The sequence below is a fragment of the Microtus pennsylvanicus genome, chromosome 9 (genome assembly GCF_037038515.1).
Source record: "Microtus pennsylvanicus isolate mMicPen1 chromosome 9, mMicPen1.hap1, whole genome shotgun sequence".
Taxonomy (NCBI): Eukaryota; Metazoa; Chordata; class Mammalia; order Rodentia; family Cricetidae; genus Microtus; species Microtus pennsylvanicus.
Window position 1 is genome coordinate 29,173,675 of NC_134587.1, and position 17,411 is coordinate 29,191,085.

Below are 17,411 nucleotides of genomic sequence, written 5' to 3' on the forward strand. Positions count from 1 at the left end.
AAGGAGGGCTACTGATTTTTTTAATTAATCTTGTGTCCTGCTACATTATTGAAAGTGTTTGTGAGTTGTAGAAGCTCCTTGGTGGAATTTTGGGGTTCCTTATGTAAATTATCATATCATCAGCAAATAGGGAAAGTTTGACTTCTTTTCCAATTTGTATCCCCTTGATTTCCTTTTGTTGTCTTAATGCTCTAGCTGGTATACCCCTCCCACTACCCTGACCTCTCCAGCCCAGGGGACTGGGCTATCATCCCTATATAATCCAACCATGTTGGTTTCATTGACTTTTTGGGCCTCCTCCCCTTCTCCTCCCCTCCTCACATAGCTCTGGGTCATGTCCACTCTGGACTCTCCCAAATGGCCCTGCCTCTGGCTATGTTCTCCCTTATATCTTTAGTAAACCTTTCCTCTGCCATTCCTAGGAGCAGTCACATTCAGTCAGCAGTCAGATGGGGTGGGAGACGCGCTGTGAACCAGACTACTGACGAGTGAGGTCGCGAACAGGAGAGAAAGCTGGGCGCTCCTCTTCTTCAGCAACCTACAAGCTGTGTTAGTCAGCGCTCCCTGTGACAAATGGCTGACATAAGTCACCTTAAAAGGAAAAAAGATTGGTTCCAGTTCACGGATTCAGGGATTACAGCAGCCTTATTTTGCCCCCATTGGATTGTGGCTTTGGTAAGGCAGCATAGCATCATGGAAACATGTGGAAACAACCTGCCTTGTGGCAGCCAGGAGGGAAAGAGACAGGAAAAGGCTGGACTCCTAATATCTCATTAAGGACATGTCATTATGACCGGACTTCCATCTCCTAGGTTCTAAAAGTTCTACTACTTTCAATTGGTGCCACAGGCTGGGGGCCAACCCATTAGGAAATATAGCACTTAGGAGACATGGAGACCCAAGACCCAAACTGCAGCATATGCTGACTTAGGAAACTTCTAACAATAGAGGTGACATAGGAAATGGTTTCCTTGGTAACAGAACTGGCTAAGGGGATGGGGGATGCTTCCCCAGGATACTTCTACCATCGGGTACCAGTCTGGAAGCTCAAAGAGAAGAGAGAAAGGGAATAAAAGATACATAAGGCAGGAAGGCCTATGATTACTTAGAAATGATGGGCACAAAACCAGGAGAAAGTGCATCAAGATGAGGGTATTGAATGGAATCCATTAGGCAGCAGCAAGATCTGTGATAGAGAGGTCTAAGTACAATCTAAGGAATGGACAGGGGAGAGTACGGTTAAAGTAGCCAGGATGAATACACCGCCATTGTGACAATACAGGCTGGACAGCTTCCTAGGTTGTGTGACTGTGGATACTTATGATGTGTTCTTGGATTTGTTTTTGCAAGTTTTTTGTTTTGGTTTGGTTTAGTTTGATTTTGATTTGGTTTGGTTTTTCAAGACTGGTTTCTCTGTGGAACTGTCTTGGCTCTCCTGAAACTTGCTTTGTAGATCAGGTTGACCTCAAAACTCAAAGAGTTTCACCTGCTTCTGCCTCCCATGTGCTGGGATTAAAGGCAGGAGCCACCAGCACCCAACAGGTTTGCAAGTATTTTTGAATCAATGTTCATAAAAGAGATTTTTCTTTTCTTCTTGCCCCTTTATCTGTTAATTTTGATAAAGGTATGTCAATCTTGTATATCTTTTAAAGGAATCTACTTTATTTAATTGACTCCTTGGATTTTTTGTTTCTATTTTATAAATTTCAGCCCTGATTTTATTTCTTCCCACCCATTATATGCAATGATATGATTTTATACAAATTTCCCAAAGACTCCATTAGGAAATTTGAACAGCTGATGAATACACTCAACAAAGTGCCTGAAGATCAGAGAGTAAAACAGCCCCACTGCTCAGCCTTACAGACCAGGCAGTGGTGACACACACCTTTAATCCCAGTAGCCACAATAGTTGCCATAGAAACTGGGCAGTCGTGGTGCACACTTTTTAATCCCAGCACTAAAGAGGAATATAAAATGGAGGAGACAGTTCTCAGTCAGTCTCATTCTGAGATTCCTGGTGACAGGATCATTATTTCGGACCGAGGGAGAGGTAAAAGCCAGTGGCTGGCTGTTTTGTTTTTCTGACCCTGAAACCTTTTAATCCAGGCAAGTATTTACCATGGAGCATAACAAATTCTCAGCACCTTAAATATGAGGCACATGTACCAACTCATGCCTGATCCATTATTTCTTCCCTGTTATTTTGAGACATATCCCATATATCATACTATTTATCTGTAAAAATTTCCCCCATTTCAAGGCATATGGATTTTATATATCTACATATAATATCCAGGTTATACATACGAACCAATGACACCAAATATCCAGAATCTCAAGTGTCTCATAAATGTCATTGTGTTCTTTTTCCTGCTGCTTGTTTGAGTTGGGAAACAAAGTTCATACGCTGCAATTGGTTAAAGTAATTGCTTTCTTTTGTTCCATCTTTAGGTTCTCTTCCATGCCCCCCCCCAGTTTATTTGTTGAAAAATATTGGTTGTTTGTGTCATGGTTTTTGAACTTTTTTAAAGATTTGTTTTATTTTATCTGTGTGAGTGTTTTGCTTGCATGTGTATGCACGCACCACATGTGTGTCTGGTGTCCCAGGAGGTTGGAAAAAGGCATCAGATCCTCTGTTGCTATAGCATTTGGTAACTGTGAGCTTCCAGGTGGATGCTGGGAACTGAGCTCAAGTCCTCTGCAAGAATAAGAAATGTTCTTAACCACTGAGCTATCTCTCCAGTCCCAAGTCTGGATTTTGGTGGGTTTGGTCCTTGAATGCAAGCCTGAACTATTCTTTCTTCTTTTAATAGTTGGACCACTATTGAGAAGGTAGCCTCTTGTCTAGGACTGTTTTGCCTTATGGCACAGTAAATCCAAGATTGGATAACACTTAGTTATCTTTCTTACTTAACAGTTTTCCATATGATGGCTGCATTTCCTTCTATCCCCCCAGTGATGACCATCTAGATTTATTCTTGCTGTCCTTAGCATTTTCCTGTTCTTACACACTCGTGCATTTAGATATATTTGCTGTTCTTTGGTCCATTGTAGTTGTCATTGTGGGTGTCAGTGATGCCCAGATTGTCCATTGTCTAAATAGTACATCAGGCTAGGCGAAAACAAGACATCAGCGGACCACTATACTTAGTCCTTGTCACCATGCAGGGTAAAAATCCACAGGAGACTTTCACCCTCAAAATGATTTCTTTTGTGCAGACCTTGGAGAATGCAAAGGCTCTTAGACTGGCAGGAGGAAGGACTGTATGCCGGGAGAGCACGCCATGCTCCTCTGCAGAGACCAACATCTGGGCTAATGTTCTTTACATGTAAAGCCACTCTACATCTCCTTTCAGGAGGCGCTCCCAATCACCGAGGCAAAAAGCAAGCTATGAACTTGGCAGCGGAGCAATCATCTTCCTCTATCTATTCTTTGCACCGCTGAGAATCTTTGTGAGAAACTTTATTGTCCTCAGATATTCTTTCTAAAGGAGGCATAGCTTGCACACACAGGTCTCATGTGTGTACAGGTTGCTAGTGTCATTTTTTTTGCTTTGTTTTGTTTTTGATAAACGCACGTTCTGTGTGTCTGTTGCCCTCTCTCCATCCACAAGAAGTCCCCACTCACCTCTTTCCTGTCGATCCTACCCACTCACTCAGAGAGAGTTTTTTTTTTTTTTTAAATCACTGCAGACAGCATTTGAATGGGACTCTGTAGTTTTTGGCTTCTTTCTTGTATTTTTTGAGGTCTACCTCTGCTGTTAGTGGCCTGTTTATTTTGAACACCGAGTTGCCACACATCAGAATTTATTAATCTTTCCACCATCTGATGGTCATTTGGACCTTTTCCAGGTTCTGCCTATGATGAATAAAATTGATACAGGCATTTAAGCCCTCATCTTATTATGGACACCTGTCTTCATTTCTCCTGGATGGGAACTGAGCTTGGATTTTCAGTATTATATTCTTTATGAGACACTTCTACCAGTTTTATTTGGAATGGCATCATTCCAAGTGATTAGACCACTGCATCTGGCTACCTTACTAAGCTAACAATCTAACAGTCCCCATCCTCACCAGCTCTGGGTGGTACCAGACCATTGAATTCTGGCAGGTAGAGTAGTTACGGAGTAGCTTCGACTGTCTACACTTCCCTCCTGTCCCTGCTGATCTGTTTAGGTGCTTGTGAGCTCTTCTTGGGTTCTCTGCTGTGGTGTGCGTGTCCTTTGACCCTCGGTTGATGTCCTATCTATCTTTCTGCATTCTAGATACAAATCCTTTGTCAGATAGATATATTTTAAGAACTTTCTCGTAAGCCATAGCTTGTTGCTTTCCTTCCTTCTTTTCTTCTTCCCTTCCTTCCTCCTGTCTTGGTAAAGATTGGTATTGCATTCCTAATCACACACATACTAGGTACCTGTTTTACCCCTCTATTAGTCTCCAGCCTGGTTTTTGTTTTATTTCATGTTATTCTTATAATCCTGGGTCTTCCCTCCACTGTAACCCAAGCCCAAATAGAATAGTCCATTTCCTGAGCACTAACTTAGGATCCTCTGCTGCGTTCGGTTCTTGATATCCATGTACTGCACTTATGGAGGCAAAGAGTGTGTGCAATCAGACATCAGGGCTAAACAACCTCCCAATGTCTTTAGTCGGGAAGTGGCAGACAGGCCTCGAGCAGTGATTCTCGAACCTGGCTGCAAGTTTGACTGCCTGGCAGCAAGTGAGGTTAAAATGCCTGCTGCCAAAGCACTGATCTCAGCAGCTCAGATATAAAGGGCCCGTGGAAGCTCCCAGACACGGATATTTTAAAAAGCTCCTCAGATGATGCTGATGACCAGAAAGTCTGGTTCAAAATGTTCTTGGAGTCCCCTGCTCAAGGTTTGGCTCCTAAGGGTCGCTCTCCCGTCAGAGCAGGCCGGATTTAAACGGCAGGCCCTCCTGAGCCTGTAACCAGCGTCATCCCCAGACTGTGCGCACCGAGAGCACTCCTAGCTGACGCAGTTCGGCTGTGAGACGGGAACCGCTTTAGGTTTTAATTTAAGAACTCTTGAAAACCAGCTCTGTCTTCCACCCCCACCTCCCAGGAGGCAGCACACCCAGACGTCAGCTCCAGAAACCAGGTCCAATTCTGGAAGCTGCAGCAGCCCCGGGGAGCCATCCAAGGTGTCCTTAGAGTCAGGCAGCCTCCGCTGGTACTCCACAATTGCAGGCGAGTCTCGGTGTTCCGTCGTCAACAGCTCTCTCGTGGACAATTTTCAATTTGCTGTCATTTAATGAGGCTTCAAGGAAGGCTGCTTTGTGGTGGGGGAGGGGCCCCACTTCGCTCTGCAGTGTTCTTCTGACAGGACTGTGGCTTTGGAGACTGAGCTGTATTCCCCAACAGCTAGCAAACAGCTTCCTCTAAAATAATACCTGTCGTGATGTACCTCATTGTGATGTTTATAGCTACTTGCCATGAGCCCCACTGGCCCTCATTTATTCTAGAATCAGAGCCCCACTATCACTTGGTTGAGGCAGGGAGAAGAGGAGTTTCATGAATGACTCCCAGGGAGCACTAAAGAATGTCATCACCACTGGAGTGTCAAAAACACGCGGTATGCAAATGATGCTGGAGGTTTGTTTCCAGGCACCCAGCTCTGCAGTCAGCATGGAAGATTGCTTCAGGGGAACCAAATGAGTCCCGGCAAGACCTGCTCTCTCCAGAAAGCTCGGGAGCCTGCTCACCAGAACAGATCCAGGAGTTATGGGCTGCCCAGGTGGGGTCCCAAGGCCCCACATCCAGAGCAATGGTTTTCAAGAGTGATCCATGGGCCTTCGGCGCGCACATCACCTGGAACAGGTTGGGGCTGGGTCCAGCCATCCGTGTTTTCACAAGCCCTACAGGGATGCTGAGTGCTTATGGACCACTGGTTGAGTCTTGACTATAGAGAATATCTCTCTTGGAAAGCTTGGGTCCTCCTGAATTGCAAGCAGGAAATCGTCTGAGAGGCACAACACCCTGCTCCTGGTGCACCAGGTCTGCAGATAGACCCAGAAAGGATGAGCAGAAGTTAGGGAAGTGGGATGATGGGAAGGGGAATGTCAGAAAGTCTTCCCAGCCCATAGAAACAGACTGAATATCAGCCAGCTGATGGCTGTGAGCCACACCACAATGGCCAATGGCCGTGCTCAGGAAACAGGAACTTAAATAAGTGAGTTTCGTCCCCAAAGTGGAGAGGCATGGAGAAAAACAGGACGGGCTTGGGGTGAAGATGATCCCCAAATCGGGATATTCTTAATGTGCTAGCGGGTTTAGCTAACCACAGAGATGGCTATGGTGAAAAAGAAGCTTATTGGGCCTGCAGATTTGGAAACAGAGAGCGAGGGCATGGTGTCACATAGGGATCTTGGGAAGAAGCCTGGAGGGGGAGAAAGCCTGGGTTAGAGCCTTCTCCTTGGACTCACTGCCTTGCTGTACAGTGTGGTAGGTGGGGCAGGGCCCACAGGCCTAGACCCAGCTCCATGAAGGACAGCTCAGGGGCTGTCCTTGGCTGCCTGAGGTAGGTGAAAGGCCTCAGGAGCTGACATTGAAAGGGGTATCAGGTAACCTCTGCCCAACTGGGGACACTGGAGAGACAAGTGTCCCCATAGGGGTGTGGCTAGGAACCCACAAGGCAGAACTTCTGGTTCTGTTTCCCTGCAAAAACAAAAGGTCAGTTATTACACAAGATACTGAAGTGAGATTCTGAATGCCCGTGTGTGACCACTGTCTTCGCTAGCTGTAGAATCTGCATGCTCTTCAGCCATCACACACTGGGGGCAGGGCCAGTGTGACTGAGGGACTGGATTTTGATTTAGCTTGTGCAGCACGAATTCTAATTGTTCTTAATAATAAAAACCTGGAGTCAGATATTAGGGGGTGAGAGCTGAGCAATCAGAGAAGCCGTGCAGCCAGCCACTAGAGAGACCTTTCACCTTTACCAATGCTCCGATCAAAGGGGCATTCCTGTCCTCAGACGAGAGTCCTCAAATTGCTTCAAACTGCATCTCAGACTACATCCTTGGACTGCAAGTGTCTCCACCAAACCTCAGACTGAGCTCCTGTCTCCTCCCACCTTATACATCCTCTCTCTGCCCAGCCATATCCCTCCTGTCTCCACTTCCCTAGTGCTGGGATTAGAGGCGTGGGATCCCAAGTGCTGGGATCACCTTTGTGTGAGCTCTGTTTCTCTTTTAGACAGATTCAATCTTGTGTAACCCAGGGTGGCCTTGAACTCACAGAGATCCCTCTGCCTTTGTATCCTGGGATTAAATGTGTGTGCCACCACTGCCTGCCTCTAGTGGCCTTTGCACTCTGATCTTCAGGCAAGCTTTATTTGTTAAAACACAAATATCACCACAGCTTGTATACACACAAACTTGACCAGCGAAGCTGCTAAGGAGACGTCACAAGAGTACAAGGTGTCTAGTCTCCAGGGGAACTCATAGTGAGCACCCAGTCAGGAGAGGCCCTTGGAAAATGGCATACACATAAGGATCCGAAAGGCTTCTGTGAGGTAAAAAGAAGTTGAGAAGGCTTAAAGGGAAAACTCAAATTTCCTAGGCAAGAAAGGGATCTGCCTCGGTGGCTACAAATTGTCAACAGCCGGGAGCCCCAGGCTGAATTCACGGCTTTCTCAGGCTAAGGTAGCCTTCGAGGCAGCAAGCCTGCCTGGACGCCTCTGTTTGTCTTCCATGGCAGAGGCTGAAACTCTCTGCGTAGAACCAGACCAGCAAAGAGGAACTGACCACAGTTTTTGATGAGCAGAGAACTTCGGTACGCAGCCGCCCCATTTGACCAGTCCTCCCCCAGGCAGCTCTTGTGTGGCCGCCAGCTCTGGGGAGAGCGTTTGCTCCACAGATGTTCTCAAGGTCAGGTGTTTGGAGCATCGTGTAGAGACATTAGCACAAAAGGTTTCTTGGCGTGATATCCCAGAGCCCTGGCCAAGTTTCAGTAACAGGAACACAGCTCAGCTGATGGGGGTGTGGGAGGCAGAGGAGGCCATGGTATTGGGTGCCAAAGCTGTTAGAGCAAGGACAGAGGGCCAGGCTCACTAATGGAGCCCTGAGGTTGAGTAGGGCTGGAGTGGGTGACTCAGAGGAAAGATGGCAGAACACACCCCCCTCCCCGTGCTCTATTCGGAGGTGAGGCTTGGGGAGCCTGGACTTCTGGCTGGGAACCCTGTATATCACGGGCAATGAAGTTGTTTTTCTCACACCTTAAGAAAAACTCACCCAAACAGATCAATGAACCAAGAGCTGACAAACACAAAGATCTGACTAAAAGCCAGAGGATGAAATCTCCATGTCTTTGGATTTGATTATGTACTTTTAGATCATGGGAACCCCAAGTGCATGAGCAACAACAGTGATAATAATCCAAATTTCAGGACTGAAGACTTCCCGTCGGCTTTCTCAGGAAACTGAAAAGGCAGGTGTGGAAAGAGGAAATCATACAGGCCATGCCGCTCTCAATGATCTAAGTATCCAGGATATAAAGGATTCTTGCGGACCCCAGCGTGGTGGCAGAGGCTGTGCCTTAGTTAGGGTTACTATGGCTTTAATGTAATACCATGACCACAAGCAAGTTGGGAAGGAAAGGGTGTATTTGGCTTACACATCCAGACCAATGTTCCTCATCCAAGGAAGTCAGGGCAGGAGCTCAAACAGGGTAGGAATTGGAGGCAGGAGCAGATTCAGAGAGCATAGAGGATGCTGCTTACTGAGTTGCTCCTCGTGGCTTGCTCAGCTTGCTTTCTTATAGAACCCAGGAGCACCAGCCTAGTCATGGCCCCACCCACAATGGACTGGGCCCTCCCCCACAAATCACTAATTGAGAAAATGCGCTACAGGCTTGCCTACCGCTCCATGTTATGGAGGCATTTTCTTAATTGAGGTTCAATCCTCTCAGATGACTTAGATTTGTGTAAAGTTGACATCAATCTATCCAGCACAGCCTGTAATCCCAGCACGAGGGAACCAGGGGCAGGAGGACCACACAAGGCCAACCACGGTTACATAGTGAATATTGTCAACAAACAGACAAAATTCCTATAATTTAACCAAAAAGGCAAGAAACACAGCCTTTAAAATGCGCAGAGGACTTGAACAGACATTTTTTTTTTTTTTAGAGAACACATACAATTAGTCAACAAGCATATTAAGTATTTGAATTTCATTACTCCTCGGGGAAATGCATACTGGCTATAATTTTTTTAAAAGAAAGTTAATCTTGGCAAGGATGTAGGGAAATTGGAAATCTTTACATCAATGATAACAACTTCATATGGTTTGGAAAGAGTTCAGTGAGTCTTCCAAAAGTTAAACACAGACAGCAACAAATACACACCCACCCTCACACACCCTCACACCCATGTTCATAGTAACATTATTCTAAAGGTATAAATGGTCCAAAATATCCTCCAACAAATTGGTTAATAATTATGTTTACATATAATATGAAGCCATCAAGAGGATGACGTGCTGAGACATGTTGCAAAATCAGTAAATCTTAAAAACGGGGTGCTAAGTAACAAGTGAAGGGAACAACAATCCAGCAGAAGACGAAAGTAGGTGAGAAGATGCTTAGTCTCCTTCATCAGAAGAGAAATTAAACCCACAGGAGCAAACAGGCCTTACTTTTCAGACCGACAAAAACTCCGAAGTTGAAAAACTCTGTTGGTCACGCTGTGGAGAGCAGCCACACCATATTCCTGGCGTGAGTGCACACACCCCTTTATTCTCTTCATGGCCACCAGCATGGCTGCTGTATCTGCTTCTAACTGACGGGTCCTGTTTGGGGGCTGTCACTCACATGTCAGTCCACACTGGGAGTTCATAAAGATGGAGCCCACAAACAATGGCCTGGGATTTGTTTTCATACGCCGTCACATTGGGGGCTCGGACATTCCATCTGGCTAAGGCCAAGTTTGAGACCAAGGCCACGGCTTCCATTCCATTCTCTCCATTGGTAGACATCCCCGGAGGAGCCCTGTCTTTGGAAACTTTTTATTCTCAGCAGTGCCCCCAGGGTGTTTTCATACAGAAACTAGTCAGCAGTTACTGAATAAAATCACAGACAAATAAATAAATGAAGAAATAGAAGCCATTTTGGTCTGATGTCCATTGCAATCACTTCATCAATCTTAAATTCCGTGTCTTGCCCTGGAGGACTGTCACACTGTACCGCAAACGGCTCTGCGACCTGGAATGTGGCGCAAGCTTACTTTGAACTCATGTTGACCATCTGCTTCAGTTTCCTAGGTGCTGGGATTGTAAGGTGGGCCGCCACAGCTAGAATTTTATAAAGTTTTTTAAGGTGGTTAGCTGGATTTTAGGCCTGTAGTAATTTACCTCTTCCATTTGAAATATATATGTAATAAAGATAAATGCAAAGAAGGGCCTTTAAGCTAATGGAAATTAAGCTAAACTAGTGAATATATTAGAACTTGATTTTTTTTTATATTTGTTCTAAAAATGGAGTTTGGGCTTGGCATGAGAGTAAATGTTTTTCATTCCTGCTCCCAGGATGCAGAGGCCTGAGAGCAACCTGAGCTACTTAGGAAGATTCCACCCAAAAATTAAAACTAGACAAATGAAACTAGATAATCTGACGAGCTTCTACTTAGATATAACAATCTTAAATCTTACTGTAATAGCAAATGCGCATTGAAAAGTATTGAGTTCAAAGTAGTATTTAAGAAGAGTCTCTAACCCGATGATTCTCAACCTGTGAGCCACGACACATTTGGGGGGTCAAACAACCCTATCTCAGGGGTCACCTAAGACCATTGGAAGACACAGATATTTACATTATAATTTGTATCACTAGAAAAATTAGTTATGAAGTAGCAACAAGATAATGTTCTGGTTGGGGTCATCACAACAGGAGGAACTGTGTTAAAGGGTCACAGCATTGGGAAAATCAAGAACTACTGCTCTATCCCATACAATATATATGACAAGGTGTTTCAGTGTTATGGGTAATAGTGTCACCTGAATTATAACTAAGAACCGAAAGCCACCGAAGCAATTTATGGGCCTGTCGTCTAGTAAGAAAAGCACGTGGAACTGGCATGCGTTGGCACGGGTCTTGGTTTGGGCACATTCAGCCTGGTTCAGACAAGCTCTTTCACTTGTCTGGGGCCCAGTTGAGGAACGGATTGCATTATCTGTAGAGTTCTTCTCCAGACATTAAAAAAAAAAAATCTATGCCATCTCTTCCCAAAGTCATATGGAAGAGAGCAAAGGTTTGAAGGAAAGGGTTTTACACGCGTTTGTAAACACAAAACCAAATTTCCTCAGCTCCTTCTGAAGCGGCGGGAGCAGAGCAGTTTATAGATGACAAATCGGCTTGAGCCAAACCAGCTTTGGAGAACTGCTGCTGAGCATCAACCTCTGGAGACAGAGTCCACCCTGCACCCCCTGATGTGGCTTCCCATGGCTGCAAGCAGCCTCCTTCCACAGAAGTAGAAAGCTGACCGCTCACTGACGGATCACTGTTGCCATGTCACCTTGACAACACCACGCAGAAGGGAACGCGGAAGAGGCTGCCACGTGTCTCGCAGGAACCACTGATGAAATGTTACTAACTTACAAACACGACGGCCGTAGGGCTGCTGTCAATCTCCCGGATTCTCTCACACTTGAACACAAATACTTGGCCGTATAAATAGAGGCAGAAAACCCACTTTGGGGACTCTGCGGTGCTATTTTCTGCTGCTTTGCACCCACAACCATCTGCTAAACGGTGGAGGAACGAGGCAAAAGATGGTCACTACCTCACAGGAAGGCGTCCCAAGGAAAAGCAAGTTCTGACGCCGAGGGTCAGTCTGTTTCAGTAGGAAACTAGTTTAGACCTCAAATCTGCTGGCATAAGATTTAAAGCCGTGTTTGGTGGCCACTGCATTTTGGTTTAAAATGATAATAGATTGGGACATGGAAACATCCCCTAAGCTTATTGAAGAGCACTATAGTTATTCTTTCATTTGCTTATTCAACAAAAGTCACAGCAATTACCATGCACCAGGTCCCGGGCCGAGTGCCTGAGGGACAATGGAGAACAAGCCCCTACCACTATGAGGCTCGGGAGACATATGAAAGAGCCAGTGAACGGACAAATAATAGTTATGTTGCTTGTGGTATTCCTAGTAGGATGACCAGGACAGTAAATAATGATCCCCGAGCTCCCAAAGGAGGGTGGCCAGAGGGCAAATTCTTGAGATGAATCAAGCTGGAGGGGACCAGCAAGAACTAAAAGATAAGAGAAGAAAGAGAAGGGTGCTCTAGGCAGAAGCAAGGAAACAAGCAGGAGGTGGTTAAAGGCAAGGACCAGTTAGGGTGAGAAGCAGAGCGAGGCAGAAGAACAGCAGGGGTTTGGCAGTGAAGACAGGATAAGGACTATGAAGGTCTTAAGACCGCGGTGGGAACTGTAATGGGAAGCAATGGGGAGGGAGGAGTTCCAATTATTGCCCTCAATCTGGTTGTTAGAGGGTCATATTCGTACCCTGAGATCGGGAAGTCTAGGAGGGGAGGGGATGGAGAGGTGGTGGCCATGACTAGGAAGATAATGGAAAGCCGTGTGTAGGTTGGTGTGTGAGATCTTCACACAGAAGTGCCACGGAGGCCTTGGGTGTAAGAGAGTGTGATTTGGAGCAGTTCTGGGCTCAAGAGAAACACTTTGAAACCTCAGGATAAAGATGACAAAATAGATCCTAACCCAAAGTCGTAAGTAATGAAGAATGTCGTTCATATTGACTAAAGGAAAGATCCATCCAGAGGACATTCCAATTCTAAATATAAACTCACGGAATACAGGTTCAGGAAACTAATACTACTGGACGTGGAGTGGCAGTTCTAGAGGGTAACTTTAATACCTCATCCTCAACAATAGACTGACCCTCACAAGTCATCTCCTGATCTCCACACCCTCACCGTGGTGTGTGCAGCTCTATGTACACACATGCACACACGCTTATAAAATCACACAATGTAAAAAAGAAAAACGAATGGATTTCTAGATGTATATGACATATCCAAGTCAAGTCAAGATAAGATAAATAAGTTAAACAGATCAATAAGATTGAAGTACTAATTGCATTTTTTCCCCCAACTTAAAAAAGAATCCAGGTCCAGACAGATTCATCGCAGTGTCCTGGTTCTACTTTAAAGATGTGCCACTGAGTCTTTTCAAGTCGTTCCATAAACTAGAAAAAGAAGGAATGCTTCCAAACTTATTTTTATAAAGCCAGTATTAATTACCTTAACTCCCAAACCAGAAAAAGACACAACAAAAAAGGAAATGATATGGCAATCCACGTGTTGAACATAGACACAATGATCAGCAATAAAATACTTGCAAAGTGAATGCAAAAACACATTTGAAAAAAGAAAAGTCATTGCTGGGCACAGCAGCATACATCTTAACTCCCTGTACTGGGTGGCAGATTGCTGTGACTCTGAGGCCAGCCTAATCTACATAAGGAGTTCTAAGCCAACTATGACTACATAGTGAGACCTTGTCTCTAAATAAATAAATAACTAAAATAATAACATTAAGAGAACATTCATCAAGATCAAGTTGGCTTCACTACAGAGATATTGGGATGGTTCAACACATGCAAATCAATAAATACAATATGTCACATAGGTATTCAAGGACTGAAATCTCATGATCATCTCAACAGGTGCTTTAAAAAAAAGGCCTTTGACAAAATATAACAAAACTTCATGATAAATCCAAGAAGAGAGAGGCTGGAGAGATGACTGAGCAGCTAAGAACACCAGCTGCTCTTTCAGAGGACCCAGATTCAATTCCCAGCACCCACACACAGCTTACAACTGTCTGTAACTCCAGTTCCAGGGGATCTGGCATGTCATAGAGACACACCTGCATGTAAAACACCAATGCACATAAAAAAATAGGCAAATCATTAAAAATAATAATTTAAAAAGCCCTGAAGGGATGAGAAATGGAGGGAACTTAGAAAAAGCTATATATGACAAACCTACAGCCAAAATCATGCCAAATGAAGAAAAAACTCAAGACATTCCCACTAGGGTCTGAAGCAAGACAAGTGCTCATTCTCCACTCAGACTCAATTTAACACTTAAAGTTTTAGCTAGATCAATCAGAGAAGAGCAGGAAATAAAAATGATACAAACGGGAAGAAGTCAAGGTACTTTTATTTGAAGATAATATTATTTTATGCACAAGAGTCCATGAAGAATCAACCAACCTATCCTGATAAATAGTTCAGCTAAGTGGCGGGACACAAAGTTAACACTTGAAAACTAGTAGCTTTTCTGTGTGCTCCTGAGAAACCGAGACAGAAACTAGGGAAACAATTCTATTTATGACAACGTAAAAAACAAAGCAAAACAAAAAAACAACCAACACTGGAACAAACCAAGGAGGTGAAACGCTCAGTAAAGAAAGCGCTAATGATGAAAACTGAGGAGGCCTATACAATATGGGAAAACTTCCTATGCTTATGGCTTAGAAGTATATTATAACATGGCCATTTTACCAAAAGCAGCCTAGTGATTCAATGGAGATGTGGGCACTATTAGGAAGTGTGATCTTGTAGAAGAAAAGTGTGTCACTTGAAGGAAGGGTGTCACTATGAGGGCAGGCTTTCAGGTCTCTTTTGCTCAAGTTTCCCTCAGTGTGATTATTCAGTTGACTTCCTGTTGCCCACAAGATGTAGGACTCTTGTTATTTCTCTAGCACCACGCCTGCCTGCATGCCATGCTCCTTGTCATGATGATAAAGGAATGAACCATTATGATGCCTATGAATCACAAAACCAAGGGAGAAGTAAATGATGCAGTGTTGATTTCAAAAATGGTATTATTTTAAGTATGTAAATATATTAAAGTATATGGAAGGGTTTGTGTCAGTTCGTGCAAATTGTTGCGGCATTTACAGTTGGGACCTGAATATCCAGGATTTTGATACCTACTAGGGTCCTGTGTTGTTGACTTCTTTTTTAACTCTTTGGGGGCTCCACCACCCATCTCCCAAATAAACACACAGAAACTTATTCATGTTTATGAATATCTGGCTTTAGCTTGGCTTATTTCTAGACAGATTTTCTTAAATTTTTCTGTCTACCCTTTGCCTCTGGGCTTTTATCTTTCTCTGTGTCTGTATATATTTTTCTTTTCTTCTTATTCTGTCTGGTTGTATGGCTGGGTGGCTGGATGCTGGCATGCTCCTCTTTATCCTTTTCTCACTCCTTCCTTCTTTTCTCTTCTCTATCTATTCTCTCTGCCTTCCAGCCCTGCCTGTTTCTCTCTCCTGCCTGCCTATTTGCTACTCAGCTCTTTATTAGAACAATCAGGTGTTTCAGGCAGGCAAAGTAAAACAGAGTTAAACAAATGCAACATAAAAGAATGCAACACATCTTTGCATCATTAAACAAATATCCCCCAGCATAAACTAATGTAATACAACTTTGACTAATATTCTACAATAGTCCTGGAACCATTTCTTTGGTTCCCACTGATTCTGATAACCATTAGGGTCCTGGAACCATTTCTTTGGTGCCCACTGATTCTGATAACCATTAGGGTCCTGGAACCATTTCTTTGGTGCCCACTGATTCTGATAACCATTAGGGTCCTGGAACCCATTTCTTTTGCATACCCACTGATGAGCTGAGTAGAGGGTTCCATGCTATCCTGGGCTTCAGGCATCCACTGGAGATCTTGAGATTTATTACTGGGGAGCTAACACAGTGACAGTGACACACACACACACACACACACACACACACACACACACACACACACAGATTAGAGAAGGTATGTGGGCAGAAGTTGGTCTAAAGGGGTTGCAAACCTCGAACACTTGAAAGTGTTCATCATGCTGCCATAGAGGAATAATTCTTTTTTTTTTCTTTTTTTGGTTTTTTGAGACAGAGTTTCTTTGTGGCTTTGGAGCCTGTCCTGGGACTAGCTCTTGTAGACCAGGCTGGCCTGGAACTCACAGAGATCTGCCTGCCTCTGCCTCCCAAGTGCTGGGATAAAAGACGTGCGCCACCACAGCCTGGCTAGAGGGATAATTTTTAGAGCAGAATGTTCTGGAAGAACTTTCCAAGAACGGCATTCGAGAATGTTCATTAGAAGCATGGATTGCATGGGATGGGTATATCTAACATTTGTGTAGAGAATTTTAATTAACCACATTTTAGATCTGCAATAGATTGCTGAAATAGAGTGCCTCCCCCTAAATCCCAAAAGCTTAAAGTGGGGTAGAGAAAAGCAGTTGTTATAAATCTTTTTATAACCCACATGAATTCTAGTGGCTGGGAACTTGCTCAGTCAGAGGAATTGTCGTATTTCAGGGGAGTTAATGAAGCCAGGGAAATAATTTTCCTCACTTTCACTTGCCAGGCAAAGAAATAAAATCTGTGCTTCTAAGCAGTTACTTGCATACTAGCATGAATACAAACCTTAGCTGCAGTCATTATGTAGGAAGGGAACTTGGGAACAGTCAACCCAGCCATGCAACTACACTAGCAAAGAACTGCAATGATTTAAGCACACACCATTAATACCCTGACTCAATCTTGGTGGCTCCAGTTCAATCAGCCTGGCATACGAGGGCATATACCTTTCTTCAGTATCTTTACCCCACTTGGATGGGTATTGTTGTGGCCCAGATTCAGCTTCCTAAGTAGCTGGTATTACAGGTGTGCCCTGCCATGTCCTACACACAGTTCTCAGATCTTTGATGTTCTTGAAGCCCAGGAGTGCTGCACAGAACTGTCCTCAGGCTTTCTCACATCTCCCTACTTGATCATTTCTGTGTCCCAATTTCCTTGCAGATTGCTCCTTTCTCCCACACTGCTTCAGCTGGTTCTATCACCTGGCTGCTTCATTCCTTGGCTACTCCCGCACCGTGCCCACATAGACGCTCAGGCTCTGCTGCTTGCTGTTCTGATTCCAGCTTCCACAAAGGTTTTGGGGTTGTTGATGTCTTTCTTCAGTCCTGACCTTATCGCTTGCCCAATAAAACAGCTGTATTTGTATTTGAGTGTCTTAAATTATTTCTTTATAGAATTTGGCAAATAATTTAAAAGGTATTTTCTCAAGTGATTCTGAACGTTTCAGTGTCCTAATGTCCCGAGTTGAAGGCATGCTGGAATAAATGGTAGCAAGATGCAGTTATCTGATCACTAAGTGGGTGAGGCAGACACACCTTCTAATTCCTGCTATTTATGCCAAAATTGTGCAAGATCACTGACCTGTTTTAAACCAATAGGATATAGCAAATACGAAGGTTTGGAAGATGGGGTTAAAGCCCGAATCACTCAATGGAACTCACCAGGCAGCTGGGTTTGGTTTCATAAACTATGAATTTCACAGCCACAAGGAAAAGA